The 12,879-nt window shown below is 46.5% G+C and overlaps 1 protein-coding gene across 4 annotated transcripts in view; it reads right to left on the bottom strand.

Annotated features, from left to right (window-relative positions):
• Window positions 1–9,325, bottom strand: part of EIF3D (eukaryotic translation initiation factor 3 subunit D) — a 202,473-nt gene extending 193,148 nt beyond the window's left edge. Inside the window, exon 1 of one of the 4 annotated variants that reach the window (XM_069653086.1) lies at window positions 9,003–9,325. The gene's annotated coding sequence lies outside the window, so the exon portion shown is untranslated. Of the gene's footprint in view, window positions 1–8,984 lie in introns of all 4 variants that reach the window. The other 3 variants (XM_069653081.1, XM_069653084.1, XM_069653085.1) reach the window with 3 other exon arrangements.
• Between the last annotated feature and the right edge of the window lie 3,554 nt (window positions 9,326–12,879).

Here is a 12,879-nt window from a genome sequence, read left to right as displayed (position 1 = left end):
AGTGGAGAGGAGAAGGAGGAGGTAAAGAGAAAGGTCTTGAGGCTTTTTCGGAACTTAAGGAGGTCTTGCTCAAGACAAAGAGGGAGAGGGAGACTGTTCTACAGGAGGGAGCCAGCAGAGGAAAGTGATCACCCACCAGATCTCCGTTTGGCAAAACACTCAACACGCAGGGAGTTGGTGCCAGAGGAACGGAGGAGCCTAGCAGGAGAGTATTTTGTTAGGAAGTGTTGATAGAGTGGTCCCAGATAGCTATGATAGAGGGATTTGAATTTAATCTGTGATGAAAACAGGAGCCAGTGAAGGCTTTGTAGGGCAGGAGAGATGCAGCCCTTGGGTGGAGGCCAAGGAGAAGTCTTGCTGCCCTATTCTGGGTAAGCTAGAGGGGTCACAGAGTGAGGGAGGAAGATTAAGGAGGAGGCTATTGCAGTAGTCTAGCCTGAAGAGAACCAGAACACAGTAACAAGAGCCTCTGGGGGGGAAGGTGAGGAAGGGTAAAGTCCCTTCGAGACTGAAGAGCTGAACGTGGGACTTCTTGACAATGTCCTGAATATGAGGGATGAAGGAAAGGGAGGAGTCGAAAAGGACTCCATTCCTAGCTACATTGGAGGGGGCCCATGGAAGAAGGCCAGAGTGCCGGTAAGAAGTATGGTGCTGGGGACCCAATAAGGAGAATCTCATTTTTGCTGGTATTGAGGCAGAGGCATTGGCCGTGCACCAGGCCTGGATGGCAGAGAGGCAAGGGGTGAAGGAAGGTTCAAGGGTGTCAGTGGGAAGTTTGAAGAAATGTTGTGTAGCGTCAGCATAGCACTGGAAGTTGGGGGAGAAGAAGGAAATGAGTCATGCCAGTAGAGAAAATGTTTATGTTAAAGAGCTAGGGCAAAAGAATGGCACCTTGGGGGACGCCACATGTAGTGGAGGAGGAAGGGGAGGAGAAAGGGCCAAGAATGGTTTTGGAGGAACTATCAGTTAGAAAGGAGGTAAGCCAGTCCAATGACCACTCTGAGATGCAATGGGTGTCATGGAGCCTTTTTAAGAGGATAGAATGATTCACTGTCAAATGCAGGAGAGATATCTAAGAGGATAAGGACAGCAGGGGAATTAAGAGTCAAGAGATGCAAGCAGTTCTTCACATGTGTTCAGAAGAGCAGTTTCCGTGCCTCTGGATGCTCAGAATCCAGAATGGTGGTCCTGTAGACTGCCAACATGTTCAGTATGGGAGGGCCAGCTTCTCAAGCAGTTTTCCCAGCATTTGGGTGATGGAAATGGGGCGGTAGTTGGCTGGGCAGGAAGGGTCTGCAGAGGGTTTTTTTTAAAGGAGGGGGGCACAAGGGAGTGCTTGAGAAAAGAACCAGTGGCAAAGGAATGGTTGCAGAGATAAGTCAGTGAAGGGGCAAGAGAGGCGATATTTTCCTTGATGGTTCTGGAAGCGCAAGGAGCAACCTGTTTGGACGAGACCTCCATGGATTTGACAACTGTGGTGAATTCTTCAGAGGAGACAGGAGTGAAGGTGAATGGCAGAGGGGGAGGGTTGGGAGAGTGCATGACAAGGCTGTTGTATGTCCTGGGTTTTGGAAGGGAAGTGAGAGGAGAGTGTATTGTAGAGGGCCTGGGAAGGAGTAGGGGTAGAGGTTGCTGCAGATGGGTTGGTAAATTCCCTGCAGATTTGAAGAGTTCAGCCGTGTTGTTGGATGCATTGTCTTCTGTCCACCCACTCAAAATGTAAACTCCCTTATTCTCATCACCTCTCAACTTTCCGCCTGTAATATCTCCACTGCTCATTCTAATCACCATTGTCTTTCCCTCAATCTCCACTCCTGCTTCTTCCTCACTCTCCCCATCTACAACTATTACTATGTTTCACTGCTCCAAACTCCCAGACTACCACTCTGACCTACACCACTTTCTCCTCCTATGCTGAACTCACCTGTCCATCCACTGAAAGCTTAACACGCTTTAGGACTTTTCTCTATGCTCCCTTCGCCTCTCACTACACTCTTATTGTAACTTTTTGCATGCATTTGTGACAATGCATTCCTTTGCCTGTGATTTTAACACTTTTGTATCAAAAGGGGGAAGGAACCACACGTGCCCCCATGGAGAAGTTTACACTTTTCAGCTCCCAGCCACACTTCCCAAATTAGGCTGGTTTAGTTACACTAAGAAAATCTGCTCAATACCATATCCGTGGTTCAGTTCCGCTTAGAAAATCTGCCTAATAGCACATCCGCCATGTAATCACATTTAGTAAGTCACCCTAGTAGCATATCTGTGGTCAGGTTGTATTCTGAAAATCTAAATAGAAACTGTGATATAGTTGCACGTAGAAGCAGTGAATAATCCCACTCTGTGGTACAATTGTACCTAGAAACTGTGAATAATATAACCCTGTGATATAGCTGAACTTAGAAACTGAGGATAACCTCACCGTGTGGCATAGTTGAATTAACCCTGTGATATAGCTGAAGTTATCGCTGTGGTACAGCGGTAGTACAGCTAATCATAGAGAGTGTGTGCAGCTAGCATCCTGTGGTATAGTAGTGGGGATGTGTGAACGAAACCATCCAACGCCAACTATAACACACCTCAAACTAAGCAAAAGCATAAGTCCTCCCAACCCACCAAAGTCCGCCGAAAATGACCCCCTTGTGCCCTCCTCCCTTCCCGCACTCCCTAGCTTCTATACCACCCATCACCATCCCATCCTGCCTTCCACCACATCCCCTATCCAAACACCAACCCAGAGGTGCACGATGGCGAGCCAACCATCCTAAAACCACTCCTCCTCCGATCCCCCCACCACCTATCATCATCATACCCGCTTCCCCCACCCCCGACCAACGGCCAGCTCCCATCCACCCCCCACATCAACTCTCACCATCATCCACCCCCGAACCCACTCCTTCCCCTCCCTAAAAATTGCACGCTTCACCCTGGCAAGAATCGTAGCTGCGTCCCTCTCCCCCTCCGACCACCCTACACTCCAACCACAACAAAAACACAGAAGAGGAAACGTACTTTGTCTCCATCAATCGCTCCGTACTCATCACCACTCCAGTCTAGACCCACCTCCTCATCCTCCCATTCTCTATCATCACCTTCCCCCCCCCCCTGCCTCACCCTACCTGAAACCCCTCTCCCTCGAATTCTCACCGACCACAACTCCTAACCCCTCACACCCCACCCTCAAGTCCTCCGACCCGTCCCCACCCAAACCCACCAACTCAACCGCCCGCCTACTCTTCCCATCAACCACCTTGCACCCCATCCAGCTCCCCATTTTCCACCCCACACCCCTCCTCTGCAACTCCCTCATCTCCCGCCTGTACCGAACTAAACTATTTCCTTTCTAATGCCCGATCTGTAGCTAAAAACAGACAGCATCTTTGACCTCTTCGTCTCTGACAAACCGGATCTGGTCTTTATCACGGAAACCTGGTTCTCTGACGACTTCGTCCCAATCGCCAACAAAGCCTTCCCCCCACACTTCTCCCTCATCCCACTAAACCGGCTCTCTAGAGGAGGAGGAATAGCAATCGCCTTCAAGTCTCACTTCAACGCCTCAATCATCGACAACCAGCCACCCATTACTTCCTGCAAATCACTCCTCATAAAAGTCCCCCTTCCTCCTTCGTTCTCCCACACCTTCCTAATAATCTACAGACCCCCTGGCTACGATAGACATTCGCAAACAACCTCTGCAACTCTATTGCCACCCTCCAACATCACCATTCTAAGAGATTTCAACATATGGCTTGACGTTCCCACCAACTCCATGACTCTCTGGTTGACGGCCTAGACGCGATTAACCTCCAACCCCACAAACGGCCCGACTCACTATAAAGGACACACACTTGATGCAATCTTCAGCTCCCACAAACGAATACATCTAAACCACCCCCACCCCTATCATCTGGTCCGATTACTTCATTGTCTCTTTCGCCATCAGCTCACCCAACTCGCCCCCCCTTACCTGAACCTGAACTTCCGAACCTAAGCAAATGCTGAAAGAAACTAATAATCCTTCCAGACCTAGCCGACGCACTCCTCCAGTCTCCACCCCCTACCTGCCGACTCAATGACCAACTAACCTCTGACGCCTTTGACTCATGGCTCAACAACTCACTAATGCGGCTCACACCCTCCTGCAAATCATCAGCCCGCCGTGGCCTTTTCCTGCGATGGTTGACACCTGAACTGAAGACCACTAAACTACATAAAGCCCTAGAACGCAAATTGTGGCAAGACAAAACCCCCCCTGAACAGATAGACCCTGGCCCGGCACCTTCGTCAACACAAAGCTGAAATCCGAAAAGCAAAAAAAGCCCATTACAACTCCCGAATCCTAAACTGTAAAAACCCCAGCAAAGAACCTCACAAAATCATCACCGAATTCACCAAACCATCATGCATCACCACTCTCCCGACCCCCTCACAATCGCTGTGCGACTCACTCCCTCTCCACTTTTACACCACAGCTCTCGAAAGAACAAATACTCTAACCAACAAACTAGCTCTCTTACACCCACCAGGCAATCCACCCTCCATACCAGCCAACCCACTGCCTGCGACCACCACCCAACCAACCAACCAACCAATCTTCGACTCCTTCAGCCCAATATCAACCGACCAATTTCTCAAACTTCTCTCTGCCCACAAACCATCCGGCGCTGCGCTGGACCCTTGCCCAGCCACAACCCTCAAAGAGATTTTCGAATCTACATGCGCAGGAGAACATGCAAGAACCATCATAAACTACGCCCTTTGCTCAGGAATTTTTCCCGACATATTCAAAACGGTTCATGTCAAACCTCTTATTAAAAAAAGCTTGCCTGACCCTCTCGAGCCCAAAAACTACCGCCTCATCTCAAACACCAGATTCCTTGCCAAACTCATTGACCGAACCGCCTACTCCCAACTAAATTCCTTTGTCGAAACCAACAATCTACTAGACCCCGCTCAATCAGGTTTCAGAGCCAGACACAGAACCAAAACCACCCTAAGCTCAATCTGGGATGACCTTAAAAACACGGCAGACTCTGCAGGATGCGCTGCATTAATCCTTCTTGACCTATCCGCCGCCTTCGACACAATCAACCACTCAATCCCCCTTGACCGCCTCCACTCCCTAGGAATTCGTGGAACCGCTCTTAAATGCATAGCATGCTTCCTCAAAAATAGGAACCAAATAACCCTACTCTCCACCTATTCCTCCCGAGCCCGACAAGTCGAAAACGGAGTTCCACAAGGAGCATGCCTATCAGCCCTCCCGTTTAACCTCTACATGGCCACTCTCCCACGAATAATTCGTTTGCACAACATCCTGTGCTACAAATACGCAGACGACACTCCACTAATTCTAAAACTCCTGAACTCAAATCCCAACCGCCGACCTGGCCTTGCTTCCCTCTTCCACGACAGATCTCTGGATGACCACAAACCACCTCTTGCTAAATCCCTCCAAAACCAAAATCATGTTATGTGGCAACACCGAACTTCTTCCACACCCACTACCATGGCCATCTACCATGGGCAACTCACCGACACCCTCTAATTCAGTAAAAAACCTTGGATGCTCCCTAGACTCTGACCTAATCCTCTCGCGCCATGTCAACAAAGTCTTGCCACTACCACTTTAAAACTCTTAGGTGCATTTTTCCCCTACCTCTCCTTTCCCAACAGACTCTCTGCGGTCCAATCGATTGTTATATCAAGATTGGACTATACTAACCCCCTCTACCTCGGAGTGCATGCATACCAACTGACTAAACTACAAAGAGCACAAAACGCTACAGCCAAACTGCTACTAGCGCTTGGCCCAAGAGACCACATCTCCCCAGTCCTCAAAACTCTACACTGGCTTCCGGTTGCCCGAAGGGTGACCTTCAAAACCATATGCATCTCTCACCGAGCACTGCATAAAACCGGACCTCAATATCTCCAAGACAAACTAAAACCCTATCACGTACCCTAAGATCAAGCTCAGCCGGATACCTAGTCATACCAAAAACAAACTCAGTCAGGTTAGGTGGATCATCATTCTCAGCCTTGGCCTCCAACCTGTGGAACGCACTCCCACCCCACATCCAACTCACTGAGGACCTCATGTCTTTCCGCAAATTACTGAAAACATGGCTCTTCCCCTGAAACCGACCCTTAACTCAAACTGGATCACAGCAACTCAATGACATTAGCCCAAAATACTAGATCATAAATAACAATCCAGCATCATGATCCGAGCATGAAATCGAAAGCCAATAACCTCTAAGGTAATCTAAAAGGACAAACAAAATAGAACAAGTAAAAAAAGATCAAACCGGTGAAGTGGATAAAAATAGTTAGTTGTACGAGAGCAGTAAAGTCGTTGAAATTAATAAAACGGACAAAATAAATGTAATCGACAAGAAGATCATAGTGGACGAGAGGAATAAAGTGAACAAATTCAATAGCCCAAACTACTAGATCATAAATAAAAGATTCCAAGCGAGAAATCTAAAACTAATGACCTCTAATGTAAACTAAAAAGGACAAACGGAATAAAATGAGCAAAGTGGACCAAAGCAGTGAAGTGGACAAAAAGAATCAATTGTATCAAAGTAGTAAAGCAGTTGAAATTAATGAAATGAATGAGAGAAACAAAATGCACAAGAGGAATAAGGTGGAGAGGATGGAAAGATAAATACATGATACGGATGAGTGCACAGAGTACACAGAACTGGTTGAGTGCATGAAACAGATATATGGCATGGAATGTAAGAGTGCATGGCATAAATGGAACAAATAGAATAGACAATTCAAGTACATGTGACAGGTGTAAGGCATGGGACGGATGGAGTGCGTACGACAAGTGACATGAGTTGAACCGATAATGCATGATGAATTGAGCGGATGAAGGTCGGTGGAGCGGATGAGAGTGTAGAACAGACGAGAGAAAGGAGCAGATGATAGCGTGAAGCGGATGTAGGGTGTTGAACAGATGTAGGAGTGTTTTGAGCAGATATTGGGTGTTGAATGGATGTAGGGTGTGGAGTGGATGTAAGATGTGGAGAAAAAATGTAGGGCTGGAGCGGGTGTGGAGCGCGGAGCAGATGAGAGCATGGAGTGGATGCAGGGTGCGGAGTGGATGATAGCGTGGAGAAGATGCAGGGTGCTGGGGTGTTCGAGCAGATATTGGGTGTTGAATGGACGTAAGATGTAGAGTTAAAAATGTCGAGTTAAAAATGTGGAGCGGGTGTAGAGCGAACAGGTGTTGTATGTGGATGGAACCGGTGATGTATGTGGATGGATGGATGGAACGGATGAAGTATGTGGAAGGAACCGAGAAAATGGGTGAAGTATGTGGAAGCAACGGAAGAAGTAGGTTGACGGAACAGAGAAAGTGGGTGTATGGAACGGGTGAAGTATATGGATGGATCGGATGACGTATGTAGATGGATGGAACGGAAAAAATTGAATGATGGATCGGGTCAAGTATGTGGACGGAACGGGTGAAGTATACGGATGGAACAGGAAAATAAGTGGAATGTTTGGAGCAGGGGGAGTAGGTGGACCGGGTGGATGAAACGAAAGTAGAGTGTGGACGAAACAGGTGAGGTGGGTATAGAACAGATTAAGTAATTCTATGAACAGATGAACTATGTGGATGGAAAGGGTAAAATGGGTGGAATCAGTGAAGTGTGAGGATGAAACTGGTGGAACGGGTAAAGTAGGTGGATGAACGGATGACGTATGTGGACGGAACGGGCGATACTGGGTGTATGAAACGGGCCAAGGATGTGGATGGATGATGCATAGATAACAGATAACGTGGAAATGAGCAGACCGGATGATGAAGGGATAACATGTATAGATCAGACAAAATGCATTGATTAGAAGGACAGCTCGAGCCGATAGTGCACATAGAAACTGAACGAGTACACACATGTGATGGAGCAATCTGGGGGTGCATAAAATAACCAAACTACATAAAGGTTCGAGTGCATAAGACGGAGTGCATGAAACAGTTTGGAGCGCATGAAACGGCTAAAGTGTGCTCGACCTCAAGCACCTAAGGTAAACCACCATATCACATCTCCACGCTTACTCTCTTCTTCACACCACCACTCAACTAGAACACAGCGATACTATGACACCATCACTAAACAAAGCTGGTTACACACACTCCAGCCTAGGCGTTCTCCTCAAGCTTAATGCGGCCAGAATCAGCCTGGATAACAACCTGCCAGAACGAACACATAGTCTTGATATCCCAACCACCACATCTACCGCTAAGAAGCGGCTATCACAGGAATACAAAATCAGCTGCACACATATCTTTTTGTTTTTTTCTTTCTCTCCCTCCTCCCCCCTCCCCGAGGGCGTTCAACCGATCAACCAGCGCCTTGAGATCATACCAATGGTACATAAGGCACTATATAAATGCAAAATGACATAACATGCACATATTGTCAATGCTGCAGGAGATGAAGCAAGGCTGGCGATTACAGCATATATCGTATATGAACTGCACTAAACAGTCCATGATAAATTGGGTGACAGTCCCCAAAGCAGAAAGTCGCAAGGCAGCGCTGCAGGTTAGGGGACTGTTAGGGAGAGAGTATATGTGGAGTTCAACCTATAAATCCTTTAGGTTTTTTCTAATTCCTTCAGGAAAACGTGATTTAAAAAGGCATAGTTTCCACCTCTAAAGGGATTGACCTCGGTTGCTTGTACATTAGTCATGGTGGAGGGAGAAGTGTTGCCCTCATTGTGAAAATTTACATTAGGCACCAACCATGTATGAACCCATCCCCACGACCTAAAACCTCTGTAGCAGCAGCGAGACAACTTTCACCCCAAGGATCCCGTTACCAGAGCTCCCAAAACTATATGTAACCATCCCCCATGACAACACATATTCTGCCTCCTCTATTACTATCACTTCCCGGCACCCCCACCGAAACATCTGGTGGCTCCAGCCAGCCCCACTACCACTCTCCTAATCGTACCCCTGACACCGTCCTCACCGGGTCCGTGTTCAAATTTCTTCTTAATCCAGGTGCCCTTAGTGATGATGGTGCCGTAAGCACCGGAGAGGGGGGAGGAAGGAGCGAGTACAGCGCGTGCGGCACTGACGTAAAAAGAAAGCGCTTCCGGGACCGGAACCCCGCCACAACTCACATGTTGGTCTGACTTTCTCTGCCGGAAACCAACCTTTATGTGGTTCCTTATCAGAAAATAATTCCAGTAATTTATGTCTAAAGCGTTCTGATGTATGTAAACATAAGCATATAGCTACAAATACCCAAGCAATCATTGATTGTAAACACATGCCATGTCAATAAAGTATGCTGTAACGGAATAAAGTAAAAAACTAGAATGGTATTATGTGAGGCACTTCTGGGCGCCATATTGGAGGAGTTCGAACTGACATGCGTTGACGGTTTGAGGCAGTCGAAACATTGGATAGCTGGCAGTAAGTAGCTCACGCAATTATGTTTTTGAAACAATCCTCCCAAAAATACTAAATGTAAATAAAAATATCAGTGCAAGTCTCAAGAACAACTTGGCATTTATTGTAATGCAACACAAATTCTATGGAAGTAAGACATGTTTTACACTGTAAAAACCTTTTTTAAACCTTTAAAGCTAACTATCGCGATTTTTTTTTTTTTTGGTTAAATAACTTTTGACCATAGTTTATACAAAAACAGATAATGAATACACAATAATCAGCATATTCATATTAAAAATAGTTAAATGTTATGTTATGGTGCCCTTGAGGACGTGCTGCGGGTCAGTGGAGAGAGTAGTGGAGCATATAGTGCTTGGGTGCACTTGGTATGTCTGCAGCAGAGTGGTTTGTGCAGGATTGACTGCATTCTAATTTTTTTTTTATTTGTTTAGCTGTTACAAACAACTTTTCAAATATTTAACAATTGTTTCAGAATCAATAAAATAAAACATTTACATACAATTATTTTTCTAAAATGCATCTCACTTCTCAACTTTTCTTAGATGTTTTATACATTTATACACAAGAAACATCTGGCACGATTGTCTCTAAAAAATGTACAATAGCTACCTTCACAGCCAATCTAGGACTTGTAAAGAGAGATTTCCAAAGTGTTCCCTCATCTGGCTCAGAAAAGAAGACAAGTACATTTTGAAACAGTTTCATGCACAGAGAATACAGACCAGGGCATGCCACAACTAAGTGTTGAAGAGTTTCATTCTGTTGTACATTTAGGCAGTAACGACAAAAATTCTCATGCAGGGCAATTTGTTTTCGCCTCTGTAAAACATCACGGGTGTGCCACAAATTAAATCTGACTCTCATATATTGTCGTCGTATATGCGGAGATGGACATTTATTTAAGTATTCCGCCAGGACCTTGTATTTTTTCAAACCAAAGACTGTGCTATCAAAGTCCTTGTAGGTCTTACAAGCTGCACAGTTTTTAATCCAGTCATATTCAAAGATCTTTTTCTTTGCTAAATCTGGATTAGTGAGTAGGATTTCAATAGTTACAGCAGCCAGGGCCATTTCGGTAAACAAAAGCGTGCACCACTTAAGAGGAAATCCAGAGGTGTTAACAAGTAGGTACTGTGCTACTATGCCCAATACATTTGACACATTAAGATTTTGCAAACATTTCCTCAGGAAAGCTGACATTTTCCACAATATTTGGGAATAGAGTGATAATAACCCCAACTCAAAACGTATCATAGGTAGAGGAGTACAGTTAGGCAATTGCAGTACCTTCCTCCAGTATTTACCCTCTAATTTGTTCCAGTACAGCTCATTTTGCAGGCTTCCTGACTCGGCACCATGCAACAATATTGGTACAGCCTTCATTTGGTAAAAAGACAATGCATGCTTGAAGCTAAATTTACCATATTTTGCAACAAGAATTCTTGTCTGGGAGATCAGAGTCTGAAGTTTGTTATTTGTTTCCCAATTTTCAATTTTCGGTGTAACAGAATTGGAAATAATAACACCCAGATATTTATAATGATCAACAACCAAAAGTTCGTTTCCCTGTATTGTCCAAGCATATGTCTTATTCTTTCGTTTAACTGTATTATGGGAAACTAATACTTGGGATTTTGATGCATTTATTTCCAGATGGTTAGAGATTGTGTACTGATTTAATCTATTTAGCATAAACTGGAGACCATATGGTGTTAATGACAATAGTACCAGATCATCAGCATATAGTAAATAGCTGACTTTACTGGTACCCACTTTCGGAGGGTCACAACAGATGGAGCTGAAAATTGCGCCCATGTCATAGATGGAAAAATTGAATAAGCTTGCAGCCAATGGACACCCTTGCTTTAGGCCTCTCAAGGTATCAATAGAGGCAGATAGTAAGCCTTCAAGCGTTAGGTGTACCTGCATTGTGGTGTTAGAATGCAATAGCATCAACATATTCACTAATGAGTTTGGGCAATTATATCTATTTAGTTTTTTGTGAAGCAATGCCCGGTCAATAGAATCGAACGCAGCCCGAAGATCTATGAACGCTAAGTACAATGACTGGCCCCTGGCAGCATAATGCATTTTGATTAAATTTAGGCACATTGGGGGTCATTCCGAGCATGGAGGTAAGGTCTAAACCATGCCGGTAATGATTTACCGGCATTGTTTTCCGCTCCATGCCATTCCGACCCCTCAGACCGTAAATTACGGCACCGTAAACTACAATGCTGTAATTTACGGTCTCGGGTCACGCGCGCGCCCCACCATGGCGAAATTAACGGCATGGCGTAAACCGGAGCTGATTCCAAGTAAGGAGCACAGGCCGTAAAGTACCTTACCGGCATGGAGTACATACAGGCATCTCAGAGAAGGAGTAAAGAACCCTGAGCAGTGGCACCCAGAGCCACAGGTGCACACATGCAACACAGACGGAGGCCAGGAGTCTGCCACAGCAGAAAAGGAACACACCCGCACACCACCTCCCTCCCACACCAAGATGACACCAATCGAACAAGCAAGGCCACAACCACAGAAACCCCTGCAACAACAACACGCCCCCCCACTGAGGAGACACAGGGAATAGAAGGAGGGGGAGCCAGGCCCTGCATGCAGCACCAGTGCAGCCTCTGTTACCACCCCAGCAGCCCCCATGCACACGCAGCATGTCCGGCCGCTCTAGGAGAAGTCCTACCAGATAGACACCCCTGACCAACTAGACCGTGACACCGTCACCACCATATTGCGCCACAGACACAAGAAAAGCGAGCACCATACAAATGTACAGTGCCAACCCATCACAAGTGATGGTGTTGCCTGTGCCCCACACCCATGCCAAAGGCACCCACCAGCACACAGTGGCATGTCACAACCGTCCATTATGCGGCCACATATACAAGTGCCGTTACACCTCCCCAAGCACACAAGGGTCCACCAATCCCCAACATGGACCACCCATGAGATACACAACAGTAAAGCTGGACCTAATGCAAATGGAGGCATGCCAAATGACAATGGTGCCCCTGACAGCACCCACAGGTCGTATGTGGACCAGCTTTGCATGCACGTTGCGGACAGCAACTGCAAACAATACCACTCCCCCTACGTGCAGATGGAATGCAACGCTACCAAGAACCGCACACATGGGTGGGCCCGACACCAAACAACTACACATGACTCAAATGGCTAGCTGATCACTACGCCACCGCGCCGCATGGCCCAACATGCAGGATGACCTGTCTGGCTGGCTGTTGAGTCGTCTGACTGTGTCATGCAAGTGCACTGGTGCCACGGGGTGGGTGCCTGCATGAACCAACTGCGTTGAAACGATGAAGCCACTGTACAGAGTTCACCCCAAAAACAAACCTGCCACAGAACCAGTGCAACGGCACATGTGAACAGATTCCCACTTTGCCAGAATA

This window comes from Ambystoma mexicanum, chromosome 3q (genome assembly GCF_040938575.1).
Source record: "Ambystoma mexicanum isolate Mex_15411 chromosome 3q, UKY_AmexF1_1, whole genome shotgun sequence".
NCBI lineage: Eukaryota > Metazoa > Chordata > Amphibia > Caudata > Ambystomatidae > Ambystoma > Ambystoma mexicanum.
This window is presented reverse-complemented; position numbering and strand designations above follow the sequence as displayed.